Below are 25,440 nucleotides of genomic sequence, written 5' to 3' on the forward strand. Positions count from 1 at the left end.
TTCTTTTTTTGGTACTTTTTAAAGCTATGTTGCCACCAGGTTCTGACATTTTAATTTAAGCAGAAGGTTGCAGGGTATTTTTTCTTTTTCTTTTTTTAAAAAAACCCTCTAACATTTTCTATTTTAGTAGAAAGGCAAACACATGAACTCATTCCTGTTGCTTTATTCCAGAATTAATTTTGTTACAGTTCTACTGATAATTTTAGTTTAGGTGCTAATTATTGGCTTGTAATTATATAACTAAATAATAAAATGTTTTTTGAAAAAGATCTTAAGATGGCTGTATGAAGAGACAGAGACATTCCATGCTCAGAAACTGAGGTGTGTTTACTATGTCAAAAAATTAGAGACTTAGTTGGTCTCTAAGGTGCTACTGGAAGGAATTTTTTATTTTGTTTCGATTTATTTTCATTTTTATTTTTTAACAACGCATGACCACACATTGGATGACAGGCCTAGTTTCACTATGCTTGGGCAGATTTTGAGTGCCTAACACCCCAGAGCACCTAAGAGACCAGGGGCGGCAGCTTCAGCTGCCCAGAAGCCTCCCAAGGAGAGAGGAGAGGAGGCTGAGGGAACACAGTGGTAGCTCGGGTTAAGAACTTAAGTCATTCTTAACTTGAAACTGTTCTTAACCTGAGGTACCACTTTAGCTAATGGGGCCTCCCGCTGCCGCCACCGCACGATTTCTGTTCTCACCCTGAAGCAAAGTTCTTAACCCGAGGTACTATTTCTGGGTTAGTGGAGTCTGTAACCTGAAGCATCTGTAACCCAAGGCACCACTGTACTCCACAAGGGAGGTTATTTGAAAAGGGGTGAGGGGCTGCCAGGCAAGGGGTGACATAACTGGGACTAGATTGGCCTTTGGCCTGATCCAATTGTGCTCTTCTTATGTTCTCTTAAGGCAGCAGGAAACCTAAATGCAAACACATTTTCTGCTGCCTAAAGTTGTGTACACCCACATTGTGGGTTATCCTGTCTTTTGCATTGGGGGGGGGGGGATCAGTCATCATAAATCAGCCTTGAAGACTGCCTTAGAAATGCCTCAATTTAAAACAGCTACTGTGTCTTAATTGTGATCACTGGGTACACAAGAGATGTTTAAATATGCAGTGGTTACAGATCTAACTAAATAATGAAGGTGCTAATGCTAAAGCAACAAGTTTTTTCCCCCTTAATCAAATGGTATTGAATTAACATACTGTATAATAATTGCCTTGTTAAGTTTAAATTAAGCCCTTATTTGAGACACATAATCTGGAGTGTGACTCACTGTTCCAACCACATTTAGATTGTTGTCAGTACAATTAGGATTCAGAACTTAAAAAGTGATCCTTTAATCTAATCAATTGCTATAGCAACTGCAGCGATACATGGGAGAGATAGTTACCCCTTCTGCAAAATAAAATGCACCACATCTATACCACCTTTCCTTAATCCAAACATCTGCGTAATCCATACATCTGCTGATTTTATTCAAAACCCAGGCTGCATTTCTTTCTCATTCATTCAAATCTTGCCGTAAAACATAGCTTAGCATTGCTGTGTAGTTTGATCACTTCCTGCGTAGTTGATGGTTCAACTGGGCAATTATTGTCTCCTTACATTTCTCTTTGCTTGGTTTATCTCTTTCTCTCCTTCCCCCCACCCTTTTTCACCAAAGACCAATTCTACTTTGTCAGGAAAGTGAAATGTTTGGTTCCTCAGTCAAAGCTGCCAAAAATTCTGGATCAAGCCAGCCCACAATGCTTTGGTGCCCGAAGCAGAAAAATCAAAATACCCCATTGAGATAAACATATAATAGGAAACCCAAAAACTGCAAATAGGCTGCCCTTAAATGCCCCCCCCATCTTTTATCTTCCTTAGCTTGTCTAATAGTGGGACCTGGGTGGCTGCTGTGAAATTTTGGAACCTGACATCCAATAGTGGCCAACAGCCAACCTACATATAATAGATCTATGCTTAGATCTCCATCTTATAGTTGTTATGGTTTAATAGCAAGCATTAAGGGGGTGGGATCTGATCAGGACCACAGTGCTTCTCCTACACCTTTCACCAATGAAACCTTCTGATAAAACTGATGTGTTCCCATAGTGTCATGTAGGCATCCATGTGCTGCTACTTCTATTTTTGCTCCACAGCTTCAAAGTGGAGCAATTCCATATGGAAAATGACATGGATGGAAGATGACCAAAAAAGACCCTGCTTCCCATACTGCAGGTCCAATCACATTTGAGTCTGATCAGGACCAGCGTTGGATACACAAAAAAAGGTAAAGGATTCCTGGGTGGTCAAGTCCAGGGTTTCCCAACCTACGGCCCAGGGGCCGGATGCGGCCCGCGAGGCTCATTTATGCGGCCCGCGACAACTCCCGCTGCCACCGTCCGCTCTTTCCAGCGCAGTGCGGTGCGGCTGCCCACTATCCTGGTTGGAAAAGCACCGGAAATAGCTTGCGTGCATGCGCAAGCATCATTTCCTGAGTACTTCCGGGCCGGAGGAGGAAGTGTGCCGGAAATAGTGTGCGCGCATGCACACGCTCCCGCACACTCTTCCGCCCTCCGGCCTGCCGCACGATCAGCGGTGCGGGCACTGGCCCGAAGCTGGGTAAGTTTGGGGACCCCTGGTCAAGTCCAATCAAAGATGACTATGGAGTTGTAGCACTCATCTCACTTCAGGCCGAGGGAGCTGGCGTTTGTCCACAGACAGCTTTCCAGCTTATGTGGCCAGCATGACTAAACTGCTTCTGGCGCAACGGGACACCATCACGGAAACCAAAGCACATGGAAACACTGTTTATCTTCACACCACAGTGGTAGCTATTTATCTACTTGCACTGGCATGGTTTCAAACTGCTAGGTTGGCAGGAGCTGGGACAGAGCAACAGGAGCTCATACCATCACAGGGATTTGAACCGCCAACCTTCAGATCGGCAAGCCCATGGTTTAGACCACTGTGCCAATGGAGAACAAAGCTATTGGTGGTATGTTCTACCTCTACTGTTGGATGCCATATGTCTCTGAATAGCAGCTGCTGGGAATCACAAGCAGAGAGAGAGCACTATTGCACCAAGTTCTGCTTGCAGGGTTTCCCGTCTGGTTGGCCACTGAGAGAACAGGATGCTGGACTAGATGGGCCTTTGGTGTACAATCCTTTGTTAAAGCCACCCAGTCACTACATTTGGGGGGGGGCAAATTCTTCCATTTGCACCGTCCATCCTGACTCTTCCAGCTTCATTGGATGTTCCTGAGCTCTACTTTTATGGGAGAGGAAGGACAACACCCCCTTATCCACTTTATCCATACCGTGATTCATTTTATCCTCCTTTATCATGTCCCCTTTTACTTGACTTTTCTCTAAGCTAACCCCCCCATGTGTAGCCATTCCTCATAGGGGAGTTGCATCTACAGTGGTGCCTCGCTTAACGAATGCCCTGCTTAACGAAATTTCCGCTTAACGAAAGGTTTTTTTCTAGCGGAGGTTGCCTCGCTAGACGAATTCATTTTATGAAAAATTTGTCTAGCGAATCGCGGTTTCCCATAGGAATGCATTGAAATTCAATTAATGCGTTCCTATGGGCAAAAAAAAAATAAATAAATAAAAATTCAATGCATTCCTATGGGATTTGCTAGACAAATTTTTCGTTATAAGAAAAGACCCGTGGAACGAATTAAATTCGTCTAGCGAGGCACCACTGTATACGTGTCTATGTGTATTTGCATCAAAACATATAAATGAGCATGTTCATATTTTGTACACTTTGTAATGGCGTTTAGTCAAATGCAATAAATAAATAAATAAATAAATAAATAAATAAATAATAATAATAATAATAATAATAAAGCGATAAAACATCAAACATTAAAAACTTCCCTAAACAGGGCTGCCTTCAGATGTCTTCTAAATGTCAGATAGTTGTTTATTTCCTTGACATCTGATGGGAGAGCGTTCCACAGGGCAGGCACCACTACCGAGAAGGCCCTCTGCCTGGTTTCCTATAGCTTCACTTCTTGCAGTGAGGGAACCACCAGAAGGCCCTCTGTGCTGGACGATGGCCGTGGAGATGCTCCTCCAAGTATACTGGGCCGAGGCCATTTAGGGCTTCAAAGGTCTGCATCAACACTTTGAATTGTGCTCGGACTGATGCTCTTTGTTGTCTTGCTTAATGTTGGTGCATAAGTGTCTGCCCTATTGAGAGTCATTACTCACCACAGGAGGGAGGCAGCTGGGATTTCAGTCCAGACGCATGAACATGGTGCTCCACAGTGCCTCCATGGAAAAACAGAGTTGGAACAGAGGCCATCCACACAGACACAATAAATCTGGACCATTAACAATCAAAAGCAGAAAGGGGATGGGAAGATGGCAGGATCCAGCTCAAGCAAAGCACACTTATGTCCCGCTGACTTCAGCAGGAAAGCATTAAGCACATGATTTAAATCTCCAGTTGAGGTTAATGGATATTAAAAGTACTCAGCTGTGGCTGGATCATGCCCAAAAATATAAAACATTTAGATAAAACATATTTGCATTTCTGGACAATGTGTGCTGTTTGGTTTGAAACCACGAATCCAGGATGGCTTGTAATTCATATTCTCTCCCCGTCCCCCCATTCTAGTCTTTCGTGGTACAGTCACACAGAATTGATACATATGGTGTGTATGATGGGGGGGGGGACACAAATTCCATAAATAGCTAGTTCACTGTTCTATTAGTCTAATGCTGCCCTGAAAATCTTGGCGTTACAGCCATTAACCAATTTGTTACTGGTGTCTGTTCAATATACTGGAGCTTACAGCGCAGAACACCTGGCCCCATTAATAACCCCATTCATTGAATGTTTCATTATTACCATTCCTGGTGTAAAAAGTGACCCCAAACTTGCAGGTGTAGTTTAATGAGGCACATGTTGCAGCCAGATGTCCCACGGAGTAGATATCACATATACATCTTTGTCTGCACATAATCCTGAAATATTCATTAAAGGTATATTCATAAGATCATACTCATTACTGGAGTCTCGTTTGGAACTTATGGGGGTGGGAGAAAAACACACCAAACCATGGACAAATACATTCCACATTCTTGCTGTATTTTATTTTATTTTTTAAATAATTACGTGATTATTATTTTTAATGCCAAATGCCAATTTTCAGTTTTCTTTCAATCCTCACCACTGGCAAAACTGTCGTTAACTTGGCAGCCATGCAACGCCATGGAGTGATGATGGAATTCATAAAAATGGCAGTGAGGCAAATGAATATTAACTCGAGCACGCAAGATTTAAGTACCGTCCAACCTCGTTAATTTACAACTGCAGTTTTATGCAATAATCATAACATACCATAAATTGCACATTAGGCGCCCGGTATATCGTGAATTTATTGGAAAGCGTTCAGCATGTGATGGGAGAAGAACGTGGAAAGCTCAGAATGTTGAGTCAGATGCACCCACTCAGGACTTTGAACCATGCAAACAAAGTCCCACACAGAGTTGGCAGCAGATTGATCTTCCCAGGGAGAGGTAGGGTTCTAAGTCAGGTTGGGACGCAACAGTAGTAGAAGCAGACAGTGAAGGGAATGGGGAGAGCGAAACTATCATACTTGTTCCAGTACACACACTTCTCTCGCTTATTAGCTACCCGGTTACCAGAAGAGTTCCAACCCTCTCAGTCCAGGTAGGTGAGGCCTGGCCAGATTCTTGGCTGCTGCATCACACCATCTTCTACAAGTAAGGCTCCTTCCCCAATGAGGATTTAATGGCCGCTGTGGAAGTTTCTGAAAACAAAATGGTAGACTTAAAGCACAACACAGTCAGTCTTATGAGCAGATATGCACACGGTCTTCTTCAGTTATCAAATTACAAATTATTTGCTACAAGCCAAAAGAAAAAAGAATGTTTGTTTTTTTAACCTGAACATATAATCTTAGTAAATTGATCCAACTAAATATAATCATAATTACAACTAGTAATTTCTTTCACTGTTGTATTATTTGACTGTTTCGATTGTTTGATTGTTTCCTTGCTTAATTATTTATTCCTTGGTTATTGTTCTGGTATTTTTGAAGGGTTCTTTTGTTTTTGGCCTTGAATGAATCTCTCAGTCCATTATGGTACAGTGGAACCTCGGTTTACGACTACCTCCGTTTATGAAAACCTCCGTTTACGAATGCCGTGGACCCGGAAGTGTTTACATCCGGGTTCTGCGGCGTCGGATGCGCAGACGCGATCTGCACAGCTTGCGCATGCGCAGAAGCGATCTCCGCAGTGCATGCGTGCACAGAAGCGCTCTATCGGTGCTTCACGCACGCGCAGAAGCATACCTTCGGCGAGCAAATGCCTCAGCGTGCAATCCGTTCCAGCCTTTGTGGAACGGATTGCATTCGAAAACCAAGGTACCACTGTATAATCAACCCAATCCCGCCATGTACGGATTGGTAAAAGCACTGGGGTCCTGGGCCGGTAACCACAATTGCTGTGATATATATTCAGACCCAGGAGTGCATCTGCAGCCCTTTGCACATCTAGGTCTTCTAGAGCTGGATCAAGGCCAGTTTGTTTATAGCATTCACCTGCACTATTGTCGCTGGCATTTGTTTTCTCCTGTTATTGCCAATTCAAAGCCACATAGGGATAGGCAGCTAGAAATTCTACAGCATGAAATACATCACTAGGCATCTTGGAGGATATTATGGAGCTGGGAAGAGTTTCAGAAAGACCCAACCAAAATCTTCAAGGGGTTGGAGCATTTCCCTTACAAGAAAGGGTTACAAAAATTGGGGCTTTTTAGTTTTAGAAACGGTGTGTGGGAGGGAGGACATGATATCAGTAGTGGCATAGCGGGGTACCATTGCCCTCCTTGCTACGTAGCGCAGCAGGTCACTGGTGCTTACTGAAGGGGATGTGGGTGGCGGTGTGGTTTGAACCACTAAGTCTCTTCCCTTGGGCTCGCCGATCAGAAGGTCGGCAGTTCGAATCCCCGCGACGGGGTGAGCTCCCATTGCTCTATCCCAGCTCCTGCCAACCTAGCAGTTCGAAAGCAGGCCAGTGCAAGTAGATAAATAGGTATCGCTGCGGCGGGAAGGTAAATGGCATTTCCATGCGCTCTGGCTTCCGTCACGGTATCCCGTTGTGCCAGAAGCGGTTTAGTCCTGCTGGCCACATGACCTGGAAAGCTGTCTGTGGACAAATGCTGGCTTACTTGACCTGTACGGCCTAGGACCCTCGTACCCATGGAACCACCTCTCCCGGTATGCCGCATGGAGGACCTTAAGGTCTGTAAATAGCAACACCTTAGAGATCCCAGGCCCTAAGGAAGTCAGATTAGCCTCAGCCAAAGCCAGGGCCTTTTCAACATTGGCTCCGGCCTGGTGGAACGCTCTGTCTCATGAGACCAGGGCTCTGAGGGATTTGATTTCTTTCCGCAGGGCCTGTAAAGCAGAGTTGTTCCACCTGGCCTTTGGCCAGGAATCAACTTGATCGCCTCCCTCTTTTTCCTTTTCTGATGAGGCTGCATTTTAAATGTTGTATTTAAACAGGTGGCGCTGTGGGTTAAACCACAGACTCTAGGGCTTGCTGATCAGAAGGTTGGTGGTTCGAATCCCTGCAATGGGGTGAGCTCCCGTTGCTCGGTCCCAGCTCCTGCCCACCTAGCAGTTCGAAAGCACATCAAAGTGCAAGTAGATAAATAGGGACCGCTCCGGCGGAAAGGTAAACGGCGTTTCCGTGCGCTGCTCTGGTTCGCCAGAAGCAGCTTTGTCATGCTGGCCACATGACCCGGAAGCTGTCTGCGGACAAACGCTGGCTCCCTTGGCCTATAGAGCGAGATGAGCGCTGCAACCCCAGAGTCGGACACGACTGGACCTGATAGTCAGGGGCACCTTTACCCTTTATTTAATCTTGTTTTTAAGCTGTATTTTAATTAACTGTTTTATATTTGGTGTTAGCTGCCCTGAGCCCGGTCTTGGCTGGGGAGGACAGGGTATAAATTATTATTATTATTATTATTATTATTATTATTATTATTATTATTAAAGCGAGATGAGTGCTGCCCCCCATAGTCCTTTGATTGGACCTAACTGTCCAGGGGTTCTTTATCTTTTAGCCTTTTACTGGAAAGGGAGGAACAAGGCATGGGGAATCATAGAACGATAGAATTGTAAAGTTGGAAGGGACCCCATGGGTCATCTAGTCCAGCCCTCTGCAATGCAGGAATCCTGCCCACAGCTGTCCCTGGGTGGGCTCAAAGCACCAATCTTCTGGTCAACAGCCAGATACACTTACCCATTGTGACACCTGGAGTGGAGCTCTGGGCTGCGCAGTGCAGTGGAGCCAATTATCTACGTGCACATAAGGCCCCTGTACCCCACCCCACCCCCCGGTAAATGCCGGTGACACTAGAGCAGTGGTGCCCTGCCTGTACCTGTGAATGAGCTGCTACTGCCGGATAGAGATGCATGAGTTTGTGTGTGGTATGGAGATGGTAAATCAAAGAAATAGTCCTGCTCTAGTCTCCGTTGGTCAGATCACACCTGGAATACTGTCTCCAGTTCTGGGCACCACGATTGAAGAAGGATATTGACGAGCTGGAATGTGTAGCAGAGGAAGATGGCCAAGATGACCAAGGGTCTGGAAACCAAGCCATATGAGGAACAGTTGAGGGAGTTGGGTATGTTTAGCCTGAGGAAGAGGAGACTGAAAGGAGATGTTACAGGTAGGTAGCCGTGTTGGTCTGCGTCGAAGCAAAATAAAATAAGGGTCTGGCTCTTCTGTTTCAGTGTACTGTATCTGAAGGAGTGTGCATGCACACGAAAGCTCATACCCAAATAAAAACTTAGTTGGTCTTTAAGGTGCTACTGAAGGATTTTTTTTTATTTTGAAAGGAGATGTGTTAGCCATCTTCAACTATCTCAAGGGCTGTCACATGGAAGATGGAGCAAGCTTTTTTTCACCTGCTCCAGAGGCTAGGAACCAAATCAATGACTTAAAGTTACAAGAAAGTAAATTCCAGCTGAATGTCAGGGAGAACTTTCTGATAGTAAGAGCTGTTCGACAGTGGGACGGTCTCCCTCAGGAGGTGGTGGACTCTCCTTCCTTGGATTTGGAAGATCAGAAAAATTCATGGAGGATGAATCCTGTCAGTGGCCACTGGCCATAATGGCTATGTTCTACCTGCACTGTCAGAGCAGCGAATACCAGTTCTGGGAATCGTAAGTGGAAAGAGCACTTTTGTGCTCAGGTCCAGCCTGAAGGCTCAGTATAAGCATTATGTGGTTGACCACTATGAGAAAAGGATGCTGGACTAGAAGGATCTTTGACCTGACCCAGCAGGGCTTTTTAATGCTCTTAGGACATTTATTCTGTGATTCTTTCTTCTTCTTCTTTTTATAGCTGAACTCCTCAGAATCAGCAGTTTAATTAAGCTGTGCATTTAATTACACTAAAAGAGAGGGGGAGGGGTTAGCGGTTCGTCAGCATTTTATTTTATTTTTTTTACCTTAGAAGGACAGGAGACTTATGAAATTTATGGACCTCATTTAACATGCTGCTTTGCTTTGAAGAGGCAGGGATTTACATGTGTTAAGTGCTCCTACAAATCTCCTTTACCCTTTCTTGGGAAAGGGCAACACAACAATAATGGTGAAATTTATGTGTCAAGACGTCTGTACTGTAGATCTGTGCAAATCCAAGAGAGAACGGAGTATGCTCAACTATCAGCATCTATCTCACATTTTATCCTTCGACTATCTCCCCTTAAAATGTCTGATTATCCCCGCTATCTCTCTAATGGAGCAAACTGCTGGCACGCACTCATCCTTCTGCTTCCGTGCCTGTTTACTATACCTGGCAAAGGGACTTTGAAGTTCAGAAAGCTTGTATTCCTGTGTTTTACACTTAACCAAATTTAATTATGGAGCCAGCCCATAAAGATGGGGTCCTAATGAGCAGTATGCATAAAAGAGTGGGATAATAATGATGTTTTGCATGGGACTTCAGCTACACTGGGGCCCCGTGTAAAGAAACATGTAAATAAAAAATGCATTTATGTGAGTCTCCCTCTCCGTGTGTGTCTAACAATCCAGGAAGGATTTCTTTACAGAGGCATCTCAACAGCTAACTGAACATTTTGGTCCCGGGCAAAGTGAATTCAATACATTTAGACAAGCTCCATTTACAGATTAGATGCCAACAAAGAAAGAGGAGCCAGTTTATGTCCATCTTCTGAGTCTTTCCAAGCTCTGGGGTCACGGCCTTAAACACCGCACTCAGCATTCTGTAGGTGACACCTTTATCTGTGCCATAATTTCATGCTTGGACATTCCCAAAGAGCCCTTGCCTATCACCACTTTGCAAAGTTGCCTCAACATTCCATTCCAAACTGTGTGAGAATGCAGCTACTCTAAATAGTGGCTAAATGCTAATTGCTGTTTATTTACTTCTCTCCTTAGAGACCTTCAAGCGAACTACTTTGAACCCTGGAGTGATCTTTTATGATTTGATAACACAGTCCCCGAGAGTGGTGAGTAGCCAGGGAAAGAGACGCTAGCGATCTTCTCCTGCACGCCTGCCGGCAGACAGCCTGGGCGAGCTTGTGTGTGTCTGTTGGAAGCACTGATAGCAGGAACAGATACGTTTTTGAGACCGACCCTACATACAGATGCCTGTCACGTTTTGCTTTTAAGGGAAACTCTCTTATTCCCACTCCACATTTGTATACAATTGCTATAAGCAGCCCCTCGCTTTCCCCAAGTCGGAGGAAATGTCCTTGTGAGGAATGGGCAGATATAATATCTGTGTATCTTGCAAATATGGAGCACTTGAATGCAGGCAGGTAGTGCAAGTCTTGTACAGCTTTGTCAGTTCCTCCGCAAGCAAGCAGCAATACACCTGGATATGTGTATGTGTGAAGCCAACGACATTTTATCCAATTATAGGTTGCTGCAGGAAGAAAAGTGAGGCCACAGTAAGGGGTGGTTGGTGGCAAAGGCCCATCAGCAGGACCATGCTGAGGGCACTCTGAAGTATGGCACTAGCCCTCCTCTTCCCCACTCCAAAAGTAAGGCACCTTTCACTAATAAAATAAAATCATACTTTGTCTATAATAGTTTCTTTCAAATTTTATCTCCCCTTTGATAATTTCCCCTGCAATCTCTTCTGTCTTTTTTCTTTCTCTTATTTTGTTTCGCAAAATTTATATCCTGCTTGATTGTAAAAACAAACAAACAAACTTCAAGGCGGTTTATGATGGAATAGTGGCGCTGTGGTTAAACCACTGAGCCTAGGGCTTGATGATCAGAAGGTCAGCGGTTCGAATCCCTGTGACGGGGTGAGCTCCCGTTGCTTAGTCCCAGCTCCTGCCAACCTAGCAGTTCGAAAGCACGTCAAAATGCAAGTAGATAAATAGGAACCGCTACAGCGGGAAGGTAAATGGCGTTTCCATGTGCTGCTCTGGTTTGCCAGAAGCGGCTTTGTCATACTGGCCACATGACCTGGAAGCTATACGCCGGCTCCCTCGGCCAATAATGCGAGATGAGCGCGCAACCCCAGAGTCGGTCACGACTGGACCTAATGGTCAGGGGTCCCTTTACCTTTACCTTTTAATGGGTGAAGAATGGTTTTTAAACAGTGTGGATGAAGTTTTCAGCACAAGGCTAGTGAGTTCCATAAATTAATTGTGTGTTTGTGTGAAGAAATACTTTCTTTCATCTACTGCCAATCAACATTGAGTAGCCAAGCTTCTCTCTCCCTCCCTCCCTCCCTCCCTCCCCCCCTCCCCCCCTCTCTCTCTCTCACAAATACAGAGAGAGAGACAGAGAGAGAGAGGGAGGGAGACCCTTTTGTCTGAAACAACATTATCTGAAGCAACGCTGAGCTTTATCTGTCTGGAGCATCTTCTCTCCAAATCGTTTTTTTCAAATGGTGATTTTCACAAGAGTGCAACTGCTGAGCTGTTTTCCCCATTGATTTCAGTGGGACTGAGACAAGTGATGCTGGCAGAGGATGGTGCCCTTTTAAAAATTAAAAGCGAAAGGGACTGTCTTTCCAATTGCTAAGCAGCTTCTGTTAATCCCACATTTTGCATGGCAAACATCACTAGAGCCGAAAGGATTCCAATAGCTACGATAAGTAACAAAGAAAGATACACCAGAGCCATTTAGAAGTTAGCATTTTGGCCTTATCTGAGTTTCCTGGCTGATAAGGTTTGAAGTTACAGTAGACTTTTGCCATCGTTGCTAAATGAAAGGATTTACCTTCTCCCTGTTAGGATTGCCTCCCCTGCTTCAATGCAGACTATCAGGCATATAGACCCGTTCATATGTTTGATAGGTTTCCTGCTACTTTGAAGAGAAAGCAGTCCTTGAATATCTCTCAGTGTGTTATATGAGCACCCTAATCCAATGTTGAAAGCATTCCTGTTTCTCTGTTACATTCCTGGAATACCCCCCATTATGTACAGATATTTGCTTTATTTCAATCATGGAGCCTCGGGCTGCCATTCACTGACACTTACCTGGGAGTAGGCTGCATTGAATTCGATGGAACTCAATTTATGAGCAGACGTTTATCAGGATTTGTGTTCTTGGTAACTAGTACAGTGTTTATGAACACCTCGGTTTATGAATTTTCGGTTTACGAACGCCGCGGACCCATCTGGAACGGATTAATTCACTTTCCATTACTTTCAATGGGAAAGTTCGCTTCAGTTTATGAACGCTTCAGTTTATGAACAGACTTCCGGAACCAATTACACCCATGCTTCGGGTTAAGTACGCTTCAGGTTGAGTACTCCGCGGACCGTCTGGAACGGATTAATCCACTTTCCATTACTTTCAATGGGAAAGTTCGCTTCAGTTTATGAACGCTTACTCCATGGACCGTCTGGAACGGATTAATTCACTTTCCATTCCTTTCAATGGGAAAGTTCACTTCAGTTTATGAACGCTTCAGTTTATGAACGGACTTCCGGAACCAATTGTGTTCATAAACCGAGGTACCACTGTAGTCACTATGCATTACAACAAATGAAAAAATGTTATAGGGTTGTGTCCAACCAAGTTGTCCCCCTAGCACAAAGACTTCCATCTAGGCAGCAGAACCTCCTCTCCTCTATCTTCACGCCCCCCCTCTAACCAAAGAGCTGGGGGGGGGGAAATCCCCAGAACAGATTTGGGGACAGGAGACATGCAGGGAGAGGAGAGAGAAATCCCATTGGGCAGGTATGAGTCTTTGTGCGAATGGATTCCCTTGGCTATTTATAACCCATAATGCAGTCCATGTGCTCAGAGGAATCTGGTAATGAGAAGTTTAGTAATGTCAGAGCAAGTGTCCCTGAAAGACCACTTCCCCAACTTTGGCAGGTGTGTGAAACCCTCCATCTGTCAATCAAGTGATGTCATAAATAAATTCAAAAATGAAGACTGCACCTTGCAGGCAGCAACATCCTGCTAAAATGAAGGTGAAAACCTTTCCTTTAGCAGTGCATTCCTGCTTGCAAGCTCCTTTGAAGTCCCACCTTCGGGACTTCAAAGCACCAAATCACCTAAGGTCGTCTGTAACATCACTTGATTGGCAGGTGGATAATTTTGCTCCACCTGTTAGATTTGGCCAGAAAGGCAGATCCTGGTATGAGGGGAAAGTGTGTTGAAATGATGTCTTTATTAGGCAACAAGTGTTAGGAGAAATTTGCACATGGAGAACGGAAATTGAAGAGTGGAAAAATGAGAAATAAAAATTGTCAGATTCACCCATCCCTAGCTTCTGCACTGATCTCGGGGAAACAATTTTTTTTATCATTGCTAGTTGCATCTGAATGGATATGTGACTTCTTTGCAAGCCTGGCTGTCAAACCGATCCTTGGAGTCCTTCCTAGGCCTCCCGCTGAGCTTCTGTCACAGAGCAGCCTGTCGTCAGATGGCAGAGAAGAAGCCCTTTAGATTTCTTTTATGTTGCACCAATATAATTAATTGCCCAACCATTTTAGGTGAATCAAAGCTATCATTTCGCAGATATAACTACCTCAAACTGTTACTAAAGGTTACATTTCCACTAGCCAACTCGTTCTTAAACTGCACCGTAGCACCATCTGCTAACATTAATGCGTGGAATTTAAATCTGTGTTTCTGCGCCAAGAGCTCTTCCTCCCCCACACCCGAAATTGGATACCTTAATGAATCTGTGTCTGTAAAGGTGTCTGTAAAAATAATAATAACACTTGTTAGAATTCATGTAGCACATTCCAAGCATTCAAAGCTCTTCCAGGTACGTGATGTCTATCTAGAGTTGCTACATCATTTTGCTAAATTTGGGAGGCAAACTTGGAGGTTCCAGTTTGGACAAAGTGTCTGTTGGCAGGGGCTGACAGTTGAACTGGGAACCTCTGGACCAGTTCCAATTGCTCCCTATGAGGCAAACTACAGAACTGCAGTTCAGAGCATCTGGCTAAGCCAGAAGTGTGGAACCTCCAGTCTATGAGCCAAGAACCGCCACCAGGCCTTGTAGTCCAGTCCATTGGACTTTCCCCAGGCCACACCTCCTGTCTCCAAGCTGTGTTCCCCACTGACTCAGCTCCTCACAACAAAAGAAGGGAAGAACAAAGTAGCTTCATTTGCCCCAAGCTTCCCTGATGCCAGATTCATCCAGCACAGGGTAGAGATGATCCTTAAGATATCTCAGTCCCAGAAGCTGCTGATGTGATGAGCCTGAGAACTTCAGCCATTCCTTAGCAAACCTTTTGTCAGTAACTGACGACTGCTGCCCCGTGTGGTGAAATACATAACTGCACCTCCTCAGGGGAAACCCCTCCAGGTATAGAGTAGCTCCATCAATCTAAGCCAGCGTTTCCCAAACGTGGGTCTCTAGCTGTTTTTGGACTACAATTCCCATCATCCTGCTAGCTAGGGATGATGGGATTTGTAGTCCAAAAAACAGCTGGAGGCTCAAGTTGGAGAACCCCTGGTCTAGGCTAATCATTGTGTGACCTAATGGTTCAAGTGTCAAAGACCAGGGTTTGAATCCCCCACTCAGCCACGAAGCTCACTGGGTGCCCTCTGGCCTGTCACCATCTCTTAGCCTAACCTAAGGCACAGAGTTGCTGTGAGGATGAAAATGGGGAGGAGGAGAACCATGCACACTACCTTGACACGCTTGGAAGAAAAAGGTGGTATATAAATGCAACAAACAAGCAAACAAATGCGATAACTAAATAAATAAATAAATCCTGGCCAGGGTGGAGAAAATGAGAGCTTCCTGTTTCAGCGGTGCTTTGCTTGGCTAACAGGGTATACCTAAGCTTGGGCGGTAGGGGCGTCCTGCGTTTGCAATTTGGTACTGACTCCTGCTTGCACCTTGACTCACTCCAAACTGCTGTCCATGGTCTAGCACTGACCCCCTGGACCATTTACCATTTACCATGCCCAGGACCAGCACTGTGAGCTTGGACTGGAAACAAGTTGGTGACATAATACTGGAATAAGACTACGTAGCTGCTTAATGCTGACTCAGATCATGGTTCCATCTAGCTCAGTATTGTCTACACTGCCTGCCTGCAGCTCACCAAGGCTTTGGAGTGGACAAGGCCAGGGATTGAACCTGGGACCTTCTGCATGCCCTACCACTGAGCTCCATACATTATGTACGCCATCCAATGGAAGTTTCTGAACGCTCTTTAAAAGCAGCTGCAAGTTGAGTGCACTACAGTAGTCCCGTCTGGATTCTCCTAAGGCACAGGTGGCCAGAGACAAACTTGTTTTCACCATCCTTCATCCCACTGCAGGCAGACATGGAATCAGCCAGCCAGGATATTACACATCCTTTCTTTTTTTCCAGGCCATCTACAAAGCTGCTGGATCAGTGTGTGTTTGCATTGCATTCTTCCCTCAGAGTTTAGCTGTTGCATCTTGGCATCATTCAGCTCCCCACCTCATTCCCACCCCACCCCCACCCACTTCTGGGCTGTTTAGTGGAGAACCCAAGCTCCAGCGTTTGAAATCTATTACAGCTGCTCACTGTCAAACCCGCACGCAAGACTTCAGTATGCAACTGCAATTGCAAATCTGTACAATCCAACCCTGGCTTCTGCCAAAATGAGCTCTCTCTCTCTCTCTCTCTCTCTCTCTCTCTCTCTCTCTCTCTCTCTCTCTCTCTTTCCCTTTTGGTCTTCCTGCTTAATACACAGAGCACTCACATACTGAATGTGGCTGATGTTTGTTGTTGCTGTTGTTTAGTCGTTTAGTCATGTCCGACTCTTTGTGACCCCATGGACCAGCGCATGCCAGGCACTCCTGTCTTGCACTGCCTCCCGCAGTTTGGTCAGACTCATGTCCGTAGCTTCGAGAACACTGTCCAACCATCTCATCCTCTGTCATCCCCTTCTCCTTGTGCCCTCCATCTTTCCCAACATCAGGGTCTTTTCCAAGGAATCTTCTCTTCTCATGAGGTGGCCAAAATATTGGAGCCTCAGCTTCAGGATCTGTCCTTCCACTGAGCACTCAGGGCTGATTTCCTTCAGAATGGATGAGTTTGATCTTCTTGCAGCCCATGGGACTCTCGAGAGTCTCCTCCAGCATCATAACTCAAAAGCATCAATTCTTCGGCAATCACCCTTCTTTATGGTCCAGCTCTCACTTCCATACATCACTACTGGGAAAACCAGGATGTTTTTCATCCTGTATGATGTTTCATCCTGTATGATGTTTATCATCCTGTAAGTCATACACAAGCATCTGGCAGCATTTGGCAAAAGGAAGGCAACAAGTTGAGGGCCCGGGAGCAAACCATGCGTGTAATTAAAAGCTGGGCTTTTGGTGTTTTTGGTTGTTGTTGTTTTTAATGACACATGGTCATACTTCTTACCCTATGGATCAAAATGTGTACGGGAGGGAGCTGTGTGCTGAGATGACTGGGATTAAGACATGTGCCTGAAGTGAACTTCATAAACTTAAATGTTTTATTCAGTAGGTGACAGATCCATGGTTTGCATCCGTCTGCCTTGAAAGACCATGAAGGAATGCACCTTTGGGGGTGAAGTCAAACTGTTAGAAGGTTGCGTCGCCTGCTGTGGCTGTAGAGACCAATAAGGGAGAGACATGTTTTGTTGCAGCTGGGGCAGATGAAGGCATCCTGTTGTGCTGCTGCAGATGCACCATGGCGTTTCTTCTCTCCGAGCTCCTCCCAGCGGTCATTCCTCCTCTGTTCACTGCTATAGATTCACAACCTGTCTGCCTCCAAACACTTCAAGAAAAGATCTGCTTTCCCAAACCCACATTCCCAGCATGTTTGCACTCCTGTCTCAGTGATGTCTATACTGGTTTGGTCATGCCCTGTGCCTGCTTCTGCCTCTTTGTGATCCCTCAAGCTTCCTGCTTCTAGTACCCTCCAGATTGTCCCCTCCTCTGAGGTGAGGCCAGTGTCCCACCACCACCAGGCTCCAGGCTCCAATTCTTCTTCTGTGCCTTCCCTATGGAGCTCTTAGGAGGCCAGCCTCTACCACTCTTCCTCAGCCGGCCAATCCTTGACATCGGGTATGTTTAGCTTGAAGAAGAGAAGACTGAGAGGAGATATGACAATCATCTTCAAATAGCTAAAGGACTGTCACATGGAAGATGGAGCAAGCTTGTTTTCTGCTGTGCCAGAGGTAGGACCTGAACCAATGGATTTAAATTACAAGGGAGGAAAACCTGAGCAAACATTAGGAAGAGTGGACTACCTTGGAATGTGGTAGACCAGGCATCCCCAAACTGCAGCCCTCCAGATGTTTTGGCCTACAACTCCCATGATCCCTAGCTAACAGGACCAGTGGTCAGGGATGATGGGAACTGTAGTCCAAAACATCTGGAGGGCCGAAGTTTGGGGATGCCTGTGGTAGACTCTCCTTCACTGGAGTTTTTGAAACAGAGCTTGGGCAACCATCTGCCAGAGATTCTTCAGCTGTGATTCCTGCATTGAAGGTGGTTGGACTACAAGACCCTTGGGGTCCCTTCCAACTCATATGAGTTGGACTTATATGATTCTATGCAATTTTGGGAGGAAGGGCAGAGTTATGCACCTGTCCTCCCATCATCCCTGACCACTGACCAGACTAAGTGGGCATGATAGGTATTGGAGGCAATCAACAGCTGGGTGGCCATAGGTCTCCCATCTCTGACCTATGGTGACACCCTGTTTGTCACTTGTTGAATTTGCCCTTAAGGACAAAGCAGAGCCATTTGGAAAGAGAGCGACTCCTTGCGCAATTCTTTGTTCTGGAACCACAACAAATTCCATTGGTTTTTGTTGTTGTTTTTGTTCTTGTTTTTTGGCATTGCACATGTTCCATTAACACCATTCGAATCAAGAAAATCCTTCCCATGACGCTCGCAGGCACACCCTGTTTTGGTCATGTCCTCTTCCTCTTTCCCTTTGTGAGAACATGAGGACTGAAATCCCAGAGAAATGTGTCGGTCCCAGTAAGAGGGTAGGAAGAATACTCTTATCTAACGAATCGTTCTGTGGGTTAGCAACTGACACAGCTGAATCTGTTAAGTGCTCACTTGTGGTTTCTTCAGCCTGACCACAATGTAACTGAAATCAAATATTTTACAGACTCCTCACCCTGAGTGACCAGACTCCATTTCTTTCGAGCGTACCACATCAACACCCTCGGCATGACACAAAGCTTCCTGTTTACTGCACAGCTTTAGTCTTTTGCCATTGTTTAGACTATTAGCATTGTGTCAAAGTCAGAGGGCAGAGTCCCAACTGTTCTTTTACATATCACTTCCTCAGTGGAACAGCTTTATGAAGCAAAGGTACAGGGCCAGAGCATCTAGCCTGGATCTGAATATCCTGTTTTGTTTTGCTTGTCAGCTCTGAAAAAGAAGTCACACAACTGAAAAAGAAAAGGCTTTCTTCTGGTGTCATGCCTCGTCAGGGAATGCCAGCATGAGTAGGGAGCATGGGGGCACATGCTCCAGCCCCACCTCAGATGCCCCCATGTGCTCCATCCCTGCTCTGTTCTCATTTTACGTAAGGAGTGTATACCAACATTCGGTGGAGTGTTTCTTCACTATCACTCATATGGATGCATCAAACTGGAACTTTCTGTTCAAGAGCAATTGTACCATGGGGAGATTCTGGACTCTTGTTGTGCAGCCTAGTAATGAAGAGAAGGCAAATGAAGAGACTTCCCCTGCCGACAAACAGCTGAGAGAGATCCTGTGACGGAAAGGGTCCCAGAACTCTTTGAGTAAGGGGCCCATCAAGAGCTCTTGGAAGCTCAAAGTCCTCCTGGGGCATAGAGGGCCCTCTGGGTGGAGGAACTAGAAGGGATGGGTGAGTGAGGCACCATGGACAAAGCCACTTTGTCCATGGTGCCTCACTCTGAGACAGCCATAGTAAGATGGTCTGAAAGGCAGAAGGCAGAAGAGGAATCTGAGCCGTGGAGTGAAGGGGAGGCAGTGGCAAAGTAAAGCAGAGAGAGAGGCGGGAAAGTTAGGGGCTAGTGCCTAGGGAGGCTGTGATGGCTGCTGTGCCTCTCAGCAGGGGGCAAGCTTCTTGCGCTTGCTTTGCACTGAACTTTCAGTCAACTTTGTTTCACGTTAGAGGAAAATGTATCCAAGTGCACAAGACTCTTAATCTCAGGGGCATGGGGTTTCAGTCCTACATTGAGCAAAAGATTCCTGCGGTGTAGGGAGTTGATCCTCACGGTCCCTTCCAACTCTATGATTCAATGATCCATGCAGGATGGAGGTCGAGCTTGGGGATGAATTCTTATTGATACACCTTCGATCAGCCAGTGTTTTCGTCTCTTGAAAAACAGCCTGAAGAAAAGCCATTTTGAAGGCACTCAGTAAGCAACTGTGGCTTGATTTTGTGGTGTCAACGAGTAGCCCAGGGTCACTTTCCATTTCCTTCCCCAACCCAGACACAAAGGCTGCATCCAAACAGCACTTTATTCCATTTTCCCAACATCTCCTCATCTGATAATTTCTGTATTTTATGTGATCCTTTCACACAACATTAAACCCACTTCTGGAGGAGTAATGGAATCTAGAGGAAGTTTAGCGCTTGTTTCAGTGTTGTTTGCATCGGGGGGGGGGCAAGACCCCTTTGCGGCCCCATTAACCCAGAACATTGTGGGAGTTTTGCATTGCAATTTCACATGGTGGAAATTCAGAGTAGTATTCTGGCGTGCAGCTCCTTACTGCCATGTAAAATTTAGCAATTGATCCAAAAGTCACAGTTCCACAATGCAACAGGCGATGCAGTGTAACAGGAATGTTAGAATCCAGGACAGAGGCTCTAGCACTATAAACAGGAAAACAGTGAATGCGCCCTAAATGAGGTTTCTGCACCTACATTATCCTCTTACTCTGCATCTTGTTTGCATTCCTTTGCAATAATAATATAATAATAATTTATTATTTATACCCTGCTCATCTGGCTGGGTTTCCCCAGCCATTCTGGGCAGCTTCCAACAAAATATTAAAGTACTATGGTCTATTAAACATTAAAAGCCTCCCTAAACAGGGATGCCGTCAGATGTCTTCTAAAAATCTGGTAGCTGTTTTTCTCTTTAACATCTGATGGGAGGGCGTTCCACAGGGCGGGCTCCACCACCGAGAAGGCCCTCTGCCTGGTTCCCTGCAACTTGACTTCTCGCAACAAGGGAACCGCCAGAAGGCCCTTGGTACTGGACCTCAGTGTCCGGGCAGAACGATGGGGGTGGAGACGCTCCTTCAGGTATACTGGACCGAGGCCATTTAGGGCCAATTTGCCTTCTTACTCTATTGTCCAAATACCCTGTTGTCCAAAAGAAGTCAACAAGAGTCAGGAGAAAAGGAGACTGATCCCCGGCCGCACAGGGGTTTAAATTGGGTAAGCCACGCCCCCCCCTCCGGTAGACCAGATTGGTCGGCTGTGGGGTGTGACACGGCCGGGACTCTCAATGACACGGGCGGCATTGCCACGCCCCTCGCTGTACACGTGGAATGCTCGTGGCCTGCCTGCAACTCCACCCCACTGGGAAGGGAAGCAGTTTTGTCCAAAAGAAGTCAACAAGAGTAAGCGCCCTGAGTGGAAGAAAGGTGCTGACAAAATATGGAAGGCACAGAGAAGTACCATGAAGAGGAATTGTTGTCAGCCATTCCTTCTCAGTACCATCTGTTTGTAAAAGCCCACAACTGGGGGAAGAGCAGGCGGCAGGCAGGGGGGAGGAGAGTGTGATGCAGCAACCTCTTGGCACTGCTGCCTTTTCAACTGCTACTGTTAATTTGCGCGGGTCTTTCAAGTGCAGCAAGTAAATCACATTATACATAGAAATATATGAAGAGGAGCGTTCTACGTATTGTGCTGGGTGCATATTAAAGTCTCTGTTTCCTCTTCCACCCATCCACCCTTCCCCTCCTGGGATTTCTCCCGCCCTCCCTCCAACACACACACACTCTCGCTTCTTTTTGGTCTGCCTGTTTATCTACAATCTGTCTATTTAAATTCCTTCTAAACAAGATGGGAATATCTTTATGCCTGTTTGTAAGAATATTCTGCCTCCATCTGTTATTTACATCATTCGTTTTCCTGAGGTGTCTCCAACAAATCCTGGCTGGATGCACTGTATGTGTTATTAATAAAACAGCTGTAAAAATATTAACTGTATGGCCTAATTGTCAGCCCTGATTAAGAGCCAAACTTATCCCCAAACGGATGCTGAGGTGCAGATCATGGACTCTTACCCAGTTTTGACCCTTTGCGGCTCATTTTGCAACTTGAAGCGGATTCAGGCGATAATGATGATAAGCGGGAACACAGGAAGTGCAGCTCACTCTAACTTCCTGTGTTGGTGCACATTATGAACATTCACTCTTACTGTTCTTTGAACAATTACAACTGGGATGAGGAGCCTGTGGCCCTCGAGATGTTGCCATACTACGACTCGCATCACCCCTGACTATTGCCCATGCCGAGTTCATAGAATAGTAAAGTTGGAAGGGACCAACTGCAATGCAGGAAACTTTTGCCCAACATGGGGCTTGAACCCACAACCCTAAGATAACAAGTCTCATGCTCTACTAACTGAGCTACCCACAGGGCCGGAGTCCCAACAGCATCTGGAGGGTCACAGGTTCCCCATTCCTAACTCATAGAGTAGATAGAACATTTGCCTTCCCCACTTTCATTTTTGGTACAAATGGAGATATACTTACTTTAATAGAGTTTCTTGCCCAGGAGACTTCTTAGCCTACAAGGCTCAAGTCCTTATGTGGCAGCTGGCCAGCAGAGATTCTTGTCCTGTTTCTGCAATTCAACACCACACGCAAACCCTTGAACCCAACTCCCAGATGGATTGGTTTCCCGCTAAGAATGGTGGTAGTTTTATTGATATATGCTCCCATCACCACATCCCTTTGCTTGGATTGTTGCTGCTGCAAATACTCAAGGGAACAAAGCTGGGCACTGTCCTGTAATCTCTCTCTCTCTCTCTCTCTCTCTCTCTCTCTCTCTCTCTCTCTCTCTCTGTGTGTGTGTGTGATGCATAAATAGGGATTGGCAAACATGACCATTTTTTCTCAGTTTCTCATTTCCCCAGTCTAACGTTCAGTTCACCACATCAGTTTCCGATTCATTTTTATTTTTTTAAAAAGAAGTCCTTGTGGAAATTCATCAGCATTTTAGTATGACGTACCCCCCCCAACATTTCTCTGATGAAAATAGGGATGTCCCATTCCATAACAATAATAGTTTTATTATTTGTACCCTGCCCATCTGACTAGGTTGCCCCTCCAACATACATAAAAACAATAAAACAGTAAACAGTAAAAAAAACCCTTCCCCATACAGGGCTGTCTTCAAATTCTTCTAAAGGTTGTATAGTAACCTATCTCCTTGGCTTGGGGGTCGCATAACCCCATACCCTCCAACATTTATTCGATGAAAATAGGAAAAGCGGGACATTCCAGGATCAAACCAGAAACCATGACAGCTTCTGTAAATCTGGGACTGTCCCTGGAAAATAGGGACACTTGGAGAGTCTGGTATGACTATCTCTGACTATACATACGTTTGAATGAAATTTTCCTTAATATACACAGTTTTGCAAAGCTAAAACAACAAAATTTTCGCATGTTGTTTTTACTAAGGTGTGCTTTTGTGGATTATTTACCCCAGCATATGCATTTTGGTGCACACCAGCTGCATTCCAAAAATCACTGTGGATGGTTGTATTTCGGTCCACGTATTGTTTTGTATTAGGCAAGTTCGCCTTTAAATGTGAACAGAATTGAATTTCTCGCCGTCCCTTTTCATAAGTAGTGACCCCCAAACACTGCACAAGCCTCCTGGGCACGAGTGAGTGTGCCGCGAGAGTTTGACGAATTAATCACAGAGCCTTTGTTCGCAGAAAGAGTTGAATGAATGGGCAAAGGACTGGCCTTTTTTCGGGTGTTGCCTCCTGGAAGGCTGCCTGCGAAAACAGTTCCCTATGTGCTGGTCAGTGAGCAAATGCGTTAGAGGGAACGCTTGTTGTCCCCGATGTATAGCAGCCCCCACCCTGCGAATATAAATAGCTGTTTCAGTCTGCAGGCCCAACCGGCGAGACCTAATCTCACATTTCCTGTACGAAGAGGAAAGAAAACAAAATTAGCACTGCCTCTCAATTTTGCATGCCCTGCGTGGTCCTCTTGATGAGGTGAGGCCCAGTTCTTGAATAGCCGAGTTGTTTTAGGGAATGCCACTCAGAACAGAGGTTGATTTATTAGAGCAGTATATATCGGAGTTTGTAAGGCACCTGCTAACATTTTGCCTACTTTCGCTCACAGCTGTTTCAGCCGCTACTTAGTGTAAGATCAGGTTCCTAAATCTATATGCAATTAACCTGGAATGGAACCATTAATCCCTGACTAATGTGAGCAATATGTGAATCACAGACACGCAGGGCTGGTAGGGAACAGGAGTCCATTAAATGCAAACCCACTGCCCCAAGACAGCATTTTCCACGCACCACAGCACCCTACTCCATCTTTTTTTTCCCCCTAAACTGCCCACTCTATCCACAAACCACAATGAACGCAAATGGAGAGCAAGATACTGCACATGGAAGGAGGGTTTGCTGCCCCGCACAACAAGGGAAGGAAGGAATCATAGAATCATAGAGTTGGAAGAGACCACAAGGGCCATCCAGTCCAACCCCCTGCCAAGCAGGAAACACCATCAAAGCATTCTTGACATATGGCTGTCAAGCCTCTGCTTAAAGACCTCCAAAGACGGAGACTCCACCACACTCCTTGGTAGCAAATTCCACTGCTGAACAGCTCTTACTGTCAGGAAGTTCTTCCTAATGTTTAGGTGGAATCTTCTTTCTTGAAGTTTGAATCCATTGCTCCATGTCCACTTCTCTGGAGCAGCAGAAAACAACCTTTCTCCCTCCTCTATATGACATCCTTTTATATACCGTATTTGAACATGGCTATCATATCACCCCTTAACCTTCTCTTCTCCAGGCTAAACATACCCAGCTCCCTAAGCCGTTCCTCATAAGGCATCGTTTCCAGGCCTTTGACCATTTTGGTTGCCCTCTTCTGGACACGTTCCAGCTTGTCAGTATCCTTCTTGAACTGTGGTGCCCAGAACTGGACACAGTATTCCAGGTGAGGTCTGACCAGAGCAGAATACAGTGGTACTATTACTGTAAGGAAGCTGTGTGGCACCCCAGTGCAAGATGACAGCATGCCCCTAAACTCCTCTGTGGCTATTCCCAAATTGGGCCTAGCCTAGCCAGGCTATCTCCAGAATCAGAGACACCAGTATGCTTCTGAACACCAGCCACTGGGAAACAGCAGCAGGAAAAGGGCTATTGCATTTGTGCCCTGCCTGTTGGCTTCCTGGGGACATCTGGTTGGCCACTGTGGGCAACAGGATATTGGACTGGATAGACCTTTGGTCTAACTTAGTAGGGCTCTTCTTACGCTCTTGTGAGACCATACAGATTATGGAGCTGCCTGCTTAATTTGAACAGGGGGGGAGCAGTCAGTGGAGTATTGCAGCCTGGGCAGACACATCTCATGTGAGTTTATTGGAGGCCAGCTCTGAGCTGGAACCATATAAACACATAATGAGACATTAGGAGATGTACACACAACATGTGAAACAGCACATACCTGTAGATATGAGCATGAGATTTCAAGCTCCATGGGCCAGAGACCTCTTTGTTCATTTATATTATTATTTTTACGATTTTGCTTTTAAAGTAAAATATCCATTTATGGCACCATATAAATAATAGAGAGAGGTGCCATCACTCTTCTTGCTCTACAAAAATCTCAAGAAAAGGATTTGAGAAAAGAGGGACCAGCTAAGGATGGGTGAATCTGTCAATTTTGGTTTCTCTCTCGGCTTATCAGTTTTCCAACCTTAAGTTCAGTTATCCACATTTTCATATCAGATTGCATTCTTTTAAAGAGTCCTCGTGAAAAT

At 45.5% G+C, this 25,440-nt stretch overlaps 2 long non-coding RNA genes across 3 annotated transcripts in view; one reads left to right on the forward strand and one right to left on the reverse strand.

The window, feature by feature from the left end:
* The window catches only part of LOC148684471 (uncharacterized), a 662,448-nt gene that overhangs the window by 76,447 nt on the left and 560,561 nt on the right, over positions 1-25,440 (forward strand). The gene's annotated exons all lie outside the window — the stretch shown is intronic.
* LOC148684472 (uncharacterized) lies at positions 3,852-16,206 on the reverse strand. 2 transcript variants are annotated; one of them, XR_015946118.1, is made up of 3 exons: positions 16,181-16,206; positions 12,509-13,003; positions 3,852-5,774 (listed from the first exon to the last, which is right to left on the reverse strand). It is a non-coding gene; the product is annotated as an uncharacterized LOC148684472 (long non-coding RNA). The 2 variants fall into 2 exon arrangements; XR_015946119.1 differs by lacking the exon at positions 3,852-5,774 and adding an exon at positions 10,419-10,935.

Source organism: Zootoca vivipara, chromosome 10 (genome assembly GCF_965207765.1).
Source record: "Zootoca vivipara chromosome 10, rZooViv2.hap1.1, whole genome shotgun sequence".
Lineage (NCBI taxonomy): Eukaryota > Metazoa > Chordata > Lepidosauria > Squamata > Lacertidae > Zootoca > Zootoca vivipara.